The sequence below is a fragment of the Bombina bombina genome, chromosome 1 (assembly GCF_027579735.1).
Source record: "Bombina bombina isolate aBomBom1 chromosome 1, aBomBom1.pri, whole genome shotgun sequence".
NCBI classification, from domain to species: Eukaryota; Metazoa; Chordata; class Amphibia; order Anura; family Bombinatoridae; genus Bombina; species Bombina bombina.
In genome coordinates, this window is record NC_069499.1 from 1,371,589,784 (window position 1) to 1,371,604,304 (window position 14,521).

Consider the following 14,521-nt stretch of genomic DNA (forward strand, 5'->3'; position numbering starts at 1 on the left):
TTTCTTTTGCCCCAAATGGCAGGTGCGGCACTGCCTCACCTGCCTCCTATGAGTGCACGTCACTGCTCTAACCCTCTGTCTCTCTCTCTTTCTCTCTCTAACCCTCTGTGTGTGTGTCTCTCTCTCTTTTTCTCTCTCTCTCTAACCCTCTGTGTGTGTGTCTCTCTCTCTCTAACCCTCTGTATGTCTCTCTTTCTCTCTCTCTCTCTCTCTCTCTAACCCTCTGTGTGTGTCTTTCTCTCTCTTTCTCTCTCTAGCCCTCTGTGTATGTGTTTCTGTCTACCTTTTATTTATTTAATTAATGAATTGGTAGTGCCATCTGATGGTGTGGCTTTATTTAAAGGGGTGGGGTCAAGCGCCCCACCATCTTTAAATTTCACCAGCCACCACTGGATCAAGACATTTTTATATTTACTGAATAATGAAAGAATCTATAAGCATAATTTGCAGCATTAAAGTAAAAAGTATGTTTTAAACATATTTTAATGGGCATGGATTTCTAGATCTCATAATCAGAGCAAGCATTGTGTTATCTGGCAAGAGTTTCTGTTACAATCCTTTAGACTAAAATCAGATGTTTACTAAGTTGACCAGTTTTTCAAGACACCATTTAAAGGGACATGAAACCCATATGTTTTCTTTCATGATTTAGAAAGAACATGCAATTTAAATAACTTTCCAATTTACATCTAATATCTAATTGTCTTCATTCTTTTGATATCCTTTGTTGAAAATCATATCTAAATATGCTCAGTAGCTGCTGATTGGTGGCTGCACATAGATACCTCATGTGATTGGCTCACCCATGTGCATTGCTATTTCTTCAACAAAGGATATCTAAAGAATGAAGGCGTATCCAAGCCACTGCCTCACCAGCCTCTGACGTCACTGAAATGTACAGATCTGGCTGAAAGTATTGGTACCCTTGCATTTTAATCAAATAATGCACCATTTGGCATGAAAAGTGTTAAAATGAAAATATCTTTTGTCATCCATCACCCTCACAACTGAGAGAGGTTTGAGCACCTACTAGCTTTTGGTTACACCACAATGGAATGTATAAATGTGGACACACTAGGTGACTAGAACTTTCAAGTCTGAGGTTACAAATATTTGAGACAGTTGCCTTAAAGGGATAGAAAACACCAAAAATGTTATTGTTTAAAAATATATATAATCCCTTTATTTAACATTCCCCAGTTTTGCATAACCAACAATGTTATAGAAATATACTTTTTACCTCTGTGATTACCTTGTATCTAAGCTTCTGCAGACTGCCTCCTTATCTCAGATCTTTTGACAGACTTGCATTTCAGGCAGTTAGTGCTGACCCTTAAAGGGACATTAGGGTTGCCACCCAGCCGGTATTTTACCGAAACGGACGGTAATTTTATGGTTTGTGTCAATGTGGAAATTAAAGAATAAATAGTGAAAGAAAGCCCCTGCCAAAGTGAAACCTTCATTTTGTGATGATTACAAGTTATAAACAAATGAGCATTTGAAATCAGTCCTAATCAGTCCTATCAGCTTTAGTTTTTGACTTATGCTGTTTAATTATTTATTCAACTTTATGTTAATGACCATGGCCGGAATTTTCTTCCAAGAAAGGTGGCAACCCGCCCTATTTCCCTACTCCCTCTTGCCTCAAAGCTCCTCGAAAAGCTAGTTTACGCACGTCTATCCCATTTCCTTACACTAAACTCTCTTCTTGACCCACTGCAATCTGGATTTCGTTCCCATCACTCTACAGAGACAGCAATTGTCAAGGTTACCAATGACCTACTTACAGCAAAATCCAAAGGCCACTTCTCTCTGCTTATCCTCCTTGACCTGTCTGCAGCCTTTGACACTGTTGACCACCCTCTTCTGCTCCAAACCCTCCAATCCTTCGGCATCTGTGACACAGCCCTCTCGTGGTTCTCTTCCTATCTGACTAACCGTACATTTAGTGTAGCCTTCTCCGGAGCATCCTCTGCCCCGTTACCACTTTCTGTTGGGGTACTTCAAGGCTCTGTCCTTGGTCCCCTTCTCTTTTCAATCTACACGTCGTCACTAGGTTCCTTAATAAAGTCCCATGGGCTTCAATACCATTTGTATGCCGATGACACCCAAATCTACCTCTCTGCACCAGACCTACCTCCTTCCTTACTAACCCGTGTCACTAACTGTCTTTCTCACATCTCATCTTGGATGTCCTCTCACTACCTTAAGCTAAATCTCTCCAAAACTGAACTCCTTATTTTTCCCCCTTCTTCCAATGTCTCCACCCCCAAAATTTCTATAACTGTTGATAATTCCATCATTACCCCTACCCTGCATGCCCAATGTCTTGGGGTCACACTTGACTCAGATCTTTCCTTCACTCCTCACATTCAGTCCTTGGCTGAAGCCTGCCGCTTCCACCTTAAAAACATTGCTAAAATTAGACATTTCCTTACACAAGATACAACCAAGATTTTAATCCACTCTCTCATCCTTTCCCGCCTCGACAACTGCAATTCCGTCCTCTCTGGTCTACCTCGCTGCCGCATAGCTCCTTAACAATCCATTATGAATGCCTCTACCAGGCTCATCTTCCTTACTCGTCGCTCTTCATCTGCTGCACCTCTCTGCCAATCCCTTCACTGACTTCCTCTTGCCTCTAGGATTAAACACAAAATCCTCACCCTGACATATAAAGCTCTCAACTGCACTGCTCCCCCCTACATCTCAGAACTTGTCTCTAGATACTCTCCCTCCCGTCCCCTTCGATCAGCTCAAGATCTCCTCCTCTCTTGTTACTTCCTCACATTCACGTTTACAGGACTTCTCCAGACTGGCCCCCATCTTGTGGAATTCCCTGCCTCGCTCCATAAGACTCTCCCCTAGTTTTAACAGCTTCAAGCACTCCCTAAAAACTCTACTATTCAGGGATGCATACAACCAACACTAACCTTTCCTATCGCCATTGCTTTCCCCTTGAACCCCTTAGATTGTAAGCCTATGGGCCCAGCTGTTTACAGATCGATTCATAAGAGCCGACTACAACAGTGAAACTCTCGGCAGGGCCCTCTACCCACTTGACCCTACAAAAGCTATCCTATACACCGACTATGTTTACAGCGCTGCAGAATCTGTTGGCGCTCTACAAATACCTGATAATAATAATAATAACCCTAAGGGACATAATACTCATATGCTAAATCACTTGAAACTGATGCAGTATAAATGTAAAAAGCTGACAGGAAAATATCACCTGAGAATCTCTATGTAAAAAAGGAAGATATTTTACCTCACAATTTCCTCAGCTCAGCAGAGTAAGTTCTGTGTAAAAAGTTATATTTCAGCTGCTGTCCAGCTGCAGGTAAAAAAATGAACAAATGAACTTCAGCCGATCAGCATATTTCACTTAACTCTCATGAGATTTCATTGTAAACTTCCTTAAACTGAATAGGGAAATAATGATTGTGCACAAAGCTCACTCCCTTGGCTGTCCCGGGACAGGCATACTGATTTGCTGCTTAAAGTCCTTTACAATGGGGGTTGAATACTTAGGACATTTTGAGGTAAAATATCTTTCTTTTTCACATAGAGATGCTCAGGTGATATTTTCTAGTCAGTTTTTTACAGCTATGCTGCATCACTTTCAAGTGTTTTAACATTTAGGTATCATGGCCCTTTAAATAACTTCACATGCGTGAGCACAGTGTTATCTATATGAAACACATGAACTAACGCCCTCTAGCTGTGAAAAACTGTCAAATGCATTCAGATGAGAGGCGGCCTTCAAGTGCTTAGAAATTAGCATATGAGCCTACCTAGGTTTAGCTTTCAACTAAGAATAACAAGAGAACAAAGCAAATTTGATGATAAAAGTAAATTAGAAAGTTGTTTAAAATTGCATGCCCTATCTGAATCATGAAAGTTTAATTTGGACTGTACTATCCCTTTTAATTGCATGATTTCTGATATTCGTTCTTGGATAAAAGAACATTTTTCTACCATCAAAGTAGGTAAATCCTCAACCACTTTGGTGCAGCACTTCTAGAAAAAGCAAACTAAAAGTATTGATTAGTTCAAGTGGTGTGCAATTGAGAAAGTGCATGCACCTAGGTGTGGATCAATATAAACATATGTGCAAACGTGAGATGTACTGGATATTTAAATTAAGGACTCAAGTTCCCCATGGGCTTAAAGTGATTGTAAAGTTTAATGAATTACTGTCCAGTCGCTAAAAATAATCTTAAAAACATGGGGAATTTTAATTAATTAAACTTTACAAAGACACTTCATTTTTAAAATATTTACCAATGAGTTATGGTTAACATACCGCCGTTCCTCCGCCCCGCATCTCCTACTTTCTTTAGCAGAGGGATGACAAATCCGGCATCCTCCAGTCATTGCGTGCCCCACGAGCTGAATGCCAGATGGGGTATGCAACTATTGGAGGAAGCCAGATTTGTCATCGCTCTCCTAAAGAAAGTAGGAGATGCGGGCAGTAGAACGGTGGTATGTTAACTATAACGTAATGGCAAATATTTTAAAGATCAAGCGTCTTTGTAAAGTTTAATGAATTAAAGTGCCCCTGTTTTTAAGATTATTTTTAGATACAGAGCAGTAATTCATTAAACTTTACAATCATTTTAATATTGATTTTGATCTTATTAACTATTAGGAATGATTCATATGTCATATTCTATGAAATTTAAATGATGTATTTGTATCATACTCTGTTATTTTTCCATCAGGTTGTGTGCAATTACCATTGATTAAATAGTGTGCTATGAATGTTATATACAGGTGGCCCTCGATTTGCGCCGTTTCAGAATAACGCCCTTTTTTCCAGTCATGTGACTACTATTGAAAAGCACAGAGAAGCAGTGCATTGATTAAAATAAGGGCAGGCCAGTAGGTGGAGCTGTTCGCTTGTGTTGCAGCAAAGATATGCAAGCCAAGCAGGCTGAAATGAATCAATGTAACCAGACTTGAGCTATCGAGCAGCTTTCAAAGGAACAAGATCTAGCAACCACTTCCCTTTTATCTTCCTGCCCAGCTGCTTGAAGGTCAGGGTGCCTATAAATCAGTCCAGACTGGAATGCATAAAATAATTGCAGACCCGATATTATCTAACATGCTAACAATGCAGAGAACTGTTTGCAGAAAAATGCAAGTAAAAAAATGTTTTTGTTCATTAAACTTAGTTTGATGATACATTCTGTGTTGTGTGATTATTTTATTAGGTTTATAATGCAGTTTAGCAAATGTTTTTGTTCATTAAACTTAGTTTGATGATATATTCTGTGTTGTTTGATTATTTTATTAGGTTTATAATGCTGTTTAGCATTTAAAGTCTTAATTTCAAAGCTTTAAAAATAATGTATTAGGTGTTACTTATGTCAATTTTGAGAGGGGCCTGGAACCTAACTCCCTCATTTCCCATTGACTTACATTATAAACTGTGTTTCAATTTACAACAGTCTCTATTTACAACTATTTCTTCTGGAACCTAACCCCGGCGTAAACTAAGGGCTACCTTTACTTTGTTTTTTTAATGCTTGTTTTATTAATTGTACATGTTATTTCAGACATTTTGTGACCTAATGTATATTTTTAGATTCTACAGATAAGGGTCATTGTATATATTGTAACTTCATTATTATAATTATTTTATATTGTAACCTTTCAGTCTGAATCCCATTGAACATCTATGGAAAGAGCTGAAACTCGCAGTTGGGAAAAGGCACTCATCAAACCTGAAAGAGCTGGAGCAGTTAGTTTAAGAAGAGTGGACCAAAAATTCCAATCGAAAAGTGTAATCTTATTCAGAATTCCAGAACGCACTTGATTGCAGTTATTGTCGCCAAAGGCTGAGATATGAAATATTAGGTTGACTACCCATATTTTTGTCCGTGCCATTCTCATTTGCTTTACTGATTAAAGTAATATGTGAAGTTATAAATCAAAAGTGAAGTTTCGGTTATATCACATTTGAAATAAAGAATGGTGGATACCAAATACTTTTGTCCATTTTTACTTAGTTCGTAGAAAATAGTGCGTTTTCCTAAAAATGTGGAAGGGTACCAATACTTTTGGCCACATCTGTATTTCCAAAGGCAAAACTCTTACACTATCACGAGACGTACTTTATATTTCTAATACAATTTTAAAAGCATGGACATTCCAAATCTAACTCTCATCAAAGAATATACAAAATTCTATGGGGTGGTCGGGGGTTATTTTTGGAATCTCCATGCTTCTTACCTTTACATGGCTGAAAATCCCTTAAAGGGATGTAAAAGCAAACAATTTTCTTTTGTGATTCAGACAGAACATATAATTTTTAAAAAGTTTCCAATTTACTAATATTATCAAGTAATTGTAAAAGAGTATACAACTGTTGAAAGGTTGCTCTTCTCTGTGCAATAAGAAATGTAATACTGCTATAACAAAGTATCAACGAGTTAGTGTTTAGCAACTAGATAATTACATTCATACTAAATCTTTATAGTATACAAAAAACATTCGAATTACAGGTGGCCCTCGGTTTACGCCGGTTCAATTTGCGCCGTTTCAGAATAACAACCTTTTTTTCAGCCATGTGACTGCTATTGGAAAGCAGTGCACTAATTAAAATAGCCAGTAGGTGGAGCTGTCCGTTTGTGTTGCAGCAAAGTTCTGCAACTTAGCAGACTGAAATTGATCTGTGTACACAGAGCAGGCCAGACCTATCGAGCAACAAGATCTAGCAGCCACTTCCCTATTATCTTCCTGTCCAGCTGCTTGAGGTGAGGGTGCCTAACTGCCTATTAATCACTGCAGATTGAAATGCATAGAATAGGTGCAGACCCAATATTATCTAACAATGCAGAGAACTGTAAAAATGCAAGTAAAAAAACGTTTTTGTTCATTAAACTTAGTTTGATGATGATGCAGTCTGTTATGTAATTATTTTATTAGGTGCTGTTAGCAAATGTTTTTGTTCATTAAACTTAGTTTGATGATGATACAATCTATATTATTAGGTTTATATTGCTGTTTAGCATTTAAAGTCTTCATTTCAAAGCTTTAAAAATAATGCATTAGATGTTACTTATGACAATTTTGAGAGGGACCTGGAACCTAACTCCCTCACTTCCCATTGACTTACATTATAAACTGGGTTTCAATTTACAACCATTCCTTCTGGAACCTAACCTCGGCGTAAACTGAGGGCTACCTGTATACAGACAGCATAGGCTGATATTAAAAACACTTAAACCAGAATGATAAACCATTGCACAATTATATTGGATGAATGAATTAAATGACTGCTACAGCAGGCAGATGAAAGAGAACTATCGTCTGAGCCCCTACTATCCGGGGGCTTCTTTACTATTATGCTAATCATCTGCACTGCTGAGAGTAAGTAGTATCAGTATAGATTAAGGTTTAAAACATTCGATAAGCAAGTTAAAAATAGGAGATACAAGGCTTTTCCTGGTGACCTCTTTTACAATTACTTGATAATTGTGTTCTTGCTTTTGCTCTTACTCTGTGGCAAGAAACCTATAATTATATATGTGAAGAATCATAAAACATAATTTATCTTATTAAATAGCTTTTTTTGCAGATTATCTTACTGCTTTCCCCCACCCTCTATTTTTAATTTATTAACTTATATTATCAAATTTGCTTTACCAAGGCCTAGATTTGGAGTTTGGCGGTAGCCGTGAAAACCAGCGTTGGAGGCTCCTAACGCTGGTTTTAGGCTACCGCCGGTATTTGGAGTCATTCAAAAAAGGGTCTAACGCTCACTTTTCAGCCGCGACTTTTCCATACCGCAGATCCCCTTACGTCAATTGCGTATCCTATCTTTTCAATGGGATCTTTCTAACTCCGGTATTTAGAGTCGTGTCTGAAGTGAGCGTTAGAAATCTAACAACAAAACTCCAGCCGCAGAAACAAGTCAGTAGTTAAGAGCTTTCTGGGCTAACGCCGGTTCATAAAGCTCTTAACTACTGTGTTCTAAAGTACACTAACACCCATAAACTACCTATGTACCCCTAAACCGAGGCCCCCCCACATCGCCGACACTCGATTAAATTGTTTTAACCCCTAATCTGCCGACCGCCACCTACGTTATACTTATGTACCCCTAATCTGCTGCCCCTAACACCGCCGACCCCTATATTATATTTATTAACCCCTAACCTGCCCCCCACAACGTCGCAGCCAGCTACCTACAATAATTAACCCCTAATCTGCCGACCGCAAAGAGCCGCCACCTACATTATAGCTATGTACCCCTAATCTGCTGCCCCTAACACCGCCGACCCCTATATTATATTTATTAACCCCTAATCTGCCCCCCTCAACGTCGCCTCCACCTGCCTACACTTATTAACCCCTAATCTGCCGAGCGGACCGCACCGCTACTATAATAAAGTTATTAACCCCTAATCCGCCTCACTAACCCTATAATAAATAGTATTAACCCCTAATCTGCCCTCCCTAACATCGCCGACACCTAACTTCAATTATTAACCCCTAATCTGCCGACTGGAGCTCACCGCTATTCTCATAAATGTATTAACCCCTAAAGCTAAGTCTAACCCTAACACTAACACCCCCCTAAGTTAAATATAATTTTAATCTAACGAAATTAATTAACTCTTCTTAAATAAATTATTCCTATTTAAAGCTAAATACTTACCTGTAAAATAAATCCTAATATAGCTACAATATAAATTATAATGATATTATAGCTATTTTAGGATTAATATTTATTTTACAGGTAACTTTGTATTTATTTTAACCAGGTACAATAGCTATTAAATAGTTAAGAACTATTTAATAGTTAAAATAATTACAAATTTACCTGTAAAATAAATCCTAACCTAAGTTACAATTAAACCTAACACTACACTATCAATAAATAAATTAAATTAAATACCTATAATTATCTACAATTAAACCTAACACTACACTATCAATAAATAAATTAAATACAATTCCTACAAATAAATACAATGAAATCAACTAACTAAAGTACAAAAAATAAAAAAGAACTAAGTTACAAAAAATAAAAAAATATTTACAAACATTAGAAATATATTACAACAATTTTAAACTAATTACACCTACTCTAAGCCCCCTAATAAAATAACAAAGCCCCCCAAAATAAAAAAATGCCCTACCCTATTCTAAATTACTAAAGTTCAAAGCTCTTTTACCTTACCAGCCCTGAACAGGGCCCTTTGCGGGGCATGCCCCAAGAAGTTCAGCTCTTTTGCCTGTAAAAAAAAACATACAATACCCCCCCAACATTACAACCCACCACCCACATACCCCTAATCTAACCAAAACCCCCCTTAAATAAACCTAACACTAAGCCCCTGAAGATCTCCCTACCTTGAGTCGTCTTCACCCAGCCGAGCCAAATTCTTCATCCAAGCGGAGCAAGAAGAGGTCCTCCATCCGGTAGAAGTCTTCATCCAAGCGGGGCAGAAGAGGTCTTCCATCCGATTGAAGTCTTTATCCAAGCGGAATCTTCTATCGTCATCCATCCGGAGCGGAGCGGCAGCATCCTGAAGACCTCCGACTCGGAACATCCATCCTGGCCGACGACTGAACGACGGTTCCTTTAAATGACGTCTTCAAAGATGGCGTCCCTCGAATTCCGATTGGCTGATAGGATCGGCTGAGTGAAGACGACTCAAGGTAGGATGATCTTCAGGGGATTAGTGTTAGGTTTTTGTAAGGGGGGTTTGGGTTAGATTAGGGGTATGTGGGTGGTGGGTTTTAATGTTGGGGGGGTTGTATTTTTCTTTTACAGGCAAAAGAGCTGAACTTTTTGGGGCATGCCCCCACAAATGGCCCTTTTAAGGGCTGGTAAGGTAAAAGAGCTTTGAACTTTATTTAATTTAGAATAGGGTAGGGCATTTTTTTATTTTGGGGGGGTTTGTTATTTTATTAGGGGGCTTAGATTAGGTGTAAGTAGCTTAAAATTGTTGTAATATTTTTAACATGTTTGCAACTTATTTTTTTATTTTTTGCAACTTAGCTTTTTTTATTTTTTGTACTTTAGTTAGTTTATGTAATTGTATTTAATTGTAGTTATTTGTAGGTAGTTTATTTAATTAATTTAATGATAGTGTAGTATTAGGTTTAATTGTAACTTAGGTTAGGATTTATTTTACAGGTAATTTTGTATTTCTTTTAGCTAGGTAGTTATTAAATAGTTAATAACTATTTAATAACTATTCTAACTAGCTAAAATAAATACAAAGTTACCTGTAAAATAAATATAAATCCTAAGATAGCTACAATATAATTATTATTTATATTGTAGCTATATTAGGGTTTATTTTACAGGTAAGTATTTAGTTTTAAATAGGAATAATTTATTAAAGTATAGTGTAGTGTTAGGTGTAATTATAACTTAGGTTAGGATTTATTTTACAGGTAAATTTCAGTTTATTTTAGCTAGGTAAGCTATTAAATAGTTAATAACTATTTAATAGCTATTGTACCTAGTTAAAATAAATTGAAAGTTGCCTGTAAAATAAAAATAAATCCTAAGATAGCTACAATATAATTATTATTTATATTGTAGCTATATTAGGGTTTATTTTAAAGGTAAGTATTTAGTTTTAAATAGGATTAATTTAGTTAATAATAGAAATATTATTTAGATTTATTTAATTCATATTTAAGTTAGGTGGGCGTTAGGGTTAGGGTTAGACTTAGGTTTAGGGGTTAATAATTTTATTACAGTGGCGGCGGTGTAGTGGGGGGCAGGATAGGGGTTAATAAATTTATTATAGGTGACGACAGTGTAGGGGGGCAGGATAGGGGTTAATAGGTTTAATATAGGTTGCGGCGGGTTCAGGGAGCGGCGGTTTAGGGGTTAAACTATTTTTTATTTTATTTTTTTAACTTTTATTTATACCACATGAGGGAGAAGTAGGCATAAAAAATGGAAAAACAATAACAGCATTGAGATGCAGTACATACAAAGAAAGTAAGTACATCACAACCCATACAGGGCTTAGGCCCCGGTATCATATAAAGAAGTTCCTTTAAGTGTGGCTCAATAGCCCTGCATCAGGGCGTCTTAAAAGTCAAAGTTCATGCCTCCTCTCCTCACCTTTTTCCTCTTTTCCTTTAAATATTTTCAATAAACAACAACAATAAACAAGAGAAAGAAAACAAAATCAAACAAAATCAACAATCAAAGAAATAAATAAGAAAATAAGGGGAGAGGGGGGGGGAGTGCCACCAGAGATTGTGGCATCCCTTACTTACCCGGAGCTCCCTTGGACCGCCAGCCGTATCTTGATGTATTGAGGTAGTAGGTATGAGGGGCAGATTATGTTGGAATGTACCTGTCTATTGTGTGGTTATGTTAGAAAAACACCACTTCCCCTTAAGGTTCTCCTTCAAGATGAAATCACTGCTTCTAAACGGGTATAGGACACGCTCCCTGACAGCATCTGGTAGGTGTAGTAGATATGGTTCCCATTTCTTTATATACTTAGCTATCCTTTGTTCGACGTTTCCCCTAACATCCGCTTGTTCTATGAGCATCTGGGTGTGTATCTTGGTAAGTAGCTTTTGGAAGGGTGGAGAAAGATTATCTGCCCAGTGTTGTAAGATCATTTGCTTTGCAGTCAAGATAGATACAGAGACAAAAGTGTCATAGGGGTTGACAGCGTGTTCTGGAAGCAGAAACAGGACTCTTTGTGCCGAAAGGGGGACTCGAGTTTTGGTGACTTTAGAAAGCCAGTAGGTTAGTTTACCCCAGAACCACTGTAGCTTAGGGCAGTCCCAGAATAGGTGAATCCAGTCAGGATTCGCATGGTTACACTTAACACATACATCTTGTGCTCCTGGGATCCATTTGGCCCTGAGAGCTGGAGTAATGTAGGCTTGTTGCAAAATTTTGGTATGTGTCTCTCTTAGGTTTGCTGATAAGGTAATAGATCTAACTTTTGTTAAACTGTTTAGGAGCCCTTCATCATCAATTTGTATGTTTCTACATCTGGACCATTTTGATGCTAGTTTTTGGGTGGTAAGGGTGTCAAAGTGTCTTAGTACTAGGTTATATGTGTTTGCCAACCCGTAGGAACCCTGTTTAGCCAGTGAGCATAGTGCAGTCAGGTTATTGTTTTCTGTGTGTAGGAGACCCTCAGTTTTTAATTGTGTGACATAGTGCCTACACTGTAAGTATGCAAATCTATGTGTGTTTGGGAGCGAGTATGTATTTTTTAAATCTTGAAAGGAGTGGATCGCAAGAGTTAGGGGGTTAAATAGTTGCCCGATTTTGGTAAGACCCTTTTCCTGCCACATCCGGAACACTTCAGTGGTGTATCCAGGCAAGAAGGAGAGATTGCCCTGAATTGGGAGGAATTTGCTAGCAGTAAATTGTATACCCCATAATTTGCCCAGCTTGGCCCATACTCTCAATGGGTCTCTGAATAAAATATGTTGTTGGATTTTTAAGGGTAAAGAGTTAGGCCTGGCGTGTGGTAGGAAGGCTAGGTGCATTGGGTATATTATGCTAGACTCTAAGGTAGGGGTCGTAAATTGTCCATTCCCTGTCAGCCAGTCTAGTACTACTTTAGTGAGGGTCGCCCAGTTATACCAGGCAATGTTTGGAAGGCGTAATCCTCCCTTCTCATATGGCATGGCTAAGGTCATTCTATTTATTCTTTGTTTCTTACCTTGCCAGACGAATTGACCCAGTGCAGATTGAAGTGTTTTAGTGTCTTTATGAGTTAGCAATAAGGGTAGCATTTGTAGGGGGTAGAGTATCTTGGGTAGAGCTATCATTTTAAAAAGATGTATTCTGCCGGGGTTAAACTATTTATTTAGTTGCGGCGAGGTGCGGGATCAGCAGGATAGGGGTTAATAATTTTATTATAGAGGGCGACGGTATAGGGGGGGCAGGATAGGGGTTACTAGGTATACTGTAGGTGGCAGCAGTGTCCAGGAGCGGCAGTTTAGGGGTTAATACATTTATCAGAGTTGCGTCAGGGTCTAGGAGCGGCGGTTTAGGGGTTAATACATTTGTTAGAGTTGCGGCAGGGTCTAGGAGCGGCGGTTTAGGGGTTAGTAACTTTATTGAGTTGCGGGAGGCTCCGGGGGCGCCGGTAAAGGGATAGAACAGTGTAGTTTAGTGTGAGTGCTTAGTGACAGGCTAGCAATAAAGCTGGGAAAAAGCCGAAGAGCAGCGAGATCGGATGAGTGATAACTCTCACAGTCCGCTGCACATCGCCCCGCGGCTTTTTGACAGCTTTATTTGATAACTTAGGCGAACGTATTCAAGATCCGCGGCGGCGAAGGTAGGCGAGCTTAGGCGAGCGTATTGGGCCGGCGAAGGCAGAAAAGTAGACGGCTTGATAACTACCACCCTATGACTTCTTAAACCTAGAAGAAGGATTAAAAGAAGAACCAGGCTTAGACCATTCCTTAGTAATCATATCAGAAACAGCATCTGGAATAGGGAAAACCTCAGGTACAACCTTAGATTGTTTAAAAAACAGAATTTAAATATTTACTGTCTTTGATATCAAGAGGACTAGACTCTTTAACACCCAAAGTAACCAGAACTTCCTTCAACAAAGAACGAACCCAATCAATCTTAAACATATAGGAAGATTTGTCAATTTCAGAATCTGATTCAGGATCCTCTGAACTAGAGGAATCCTCATCAGCAGAGGATATTTCAGTATGCTGTCAGTCAATACAAATTTTTATCAGAATTATGAGAAGTTTTAAAAGACTTTTTACGTTTATTTGAAGGTGGAATAGCAGACATAGCCTTATCTATAGCTGCAGCAACATAATTCTTAACATCTGCAGGAATATCAGGTACATTAGACGTTGAAGGAACAACAGACAATGTATTATTACTAATAGAAACATTATCAGCATGCAAAAGCATGTCATGACAGATCCCACATAATTGAGCTGAAGAAATAACATCAGTGAATTTACAACAGACACAGTTAGCTTTGGTAGAACTGTGTTCAGGCAGCATGGTTTCTACAGCAACATCAGAGGCAGGATCAGACTGAGACATCTTGTAAAATGTAAAAAGAAAAAAACAACATTTAAACAAAATATCCAATTTCCTCATATAGCAGTTTCTGGAATGGGAAAAAATGCTTATGTTAAAGTAAGATGCAAAAATAAGCGTATATCTATCAGCGCCACAATAATACCATACAAGCTATATCTGATATAGGCGCAGTCTCCCAACCAGACTCCAAAAGTTAAGAGTAAAAAGAAATGCCAAGATACAGCGCTACACTACCCTCAGATGAGGGTTGGGTTGCTAAAGATGGTGTCCACGACTAGGAATGTGTATACATAAAGGTTAATATATAATATTGTGTTACACAAAGAATATATATAAAACCATGTGAAAAAGTACTTAAAAGGTAAAAGATTAAAAACAAAAAATATATATATAGGATGTGATATTAAAATGTATTAAACAAACATTTTATTAACATAAACTGACAGTTAAAAATACAGTTAAAAATAGATTCAACAA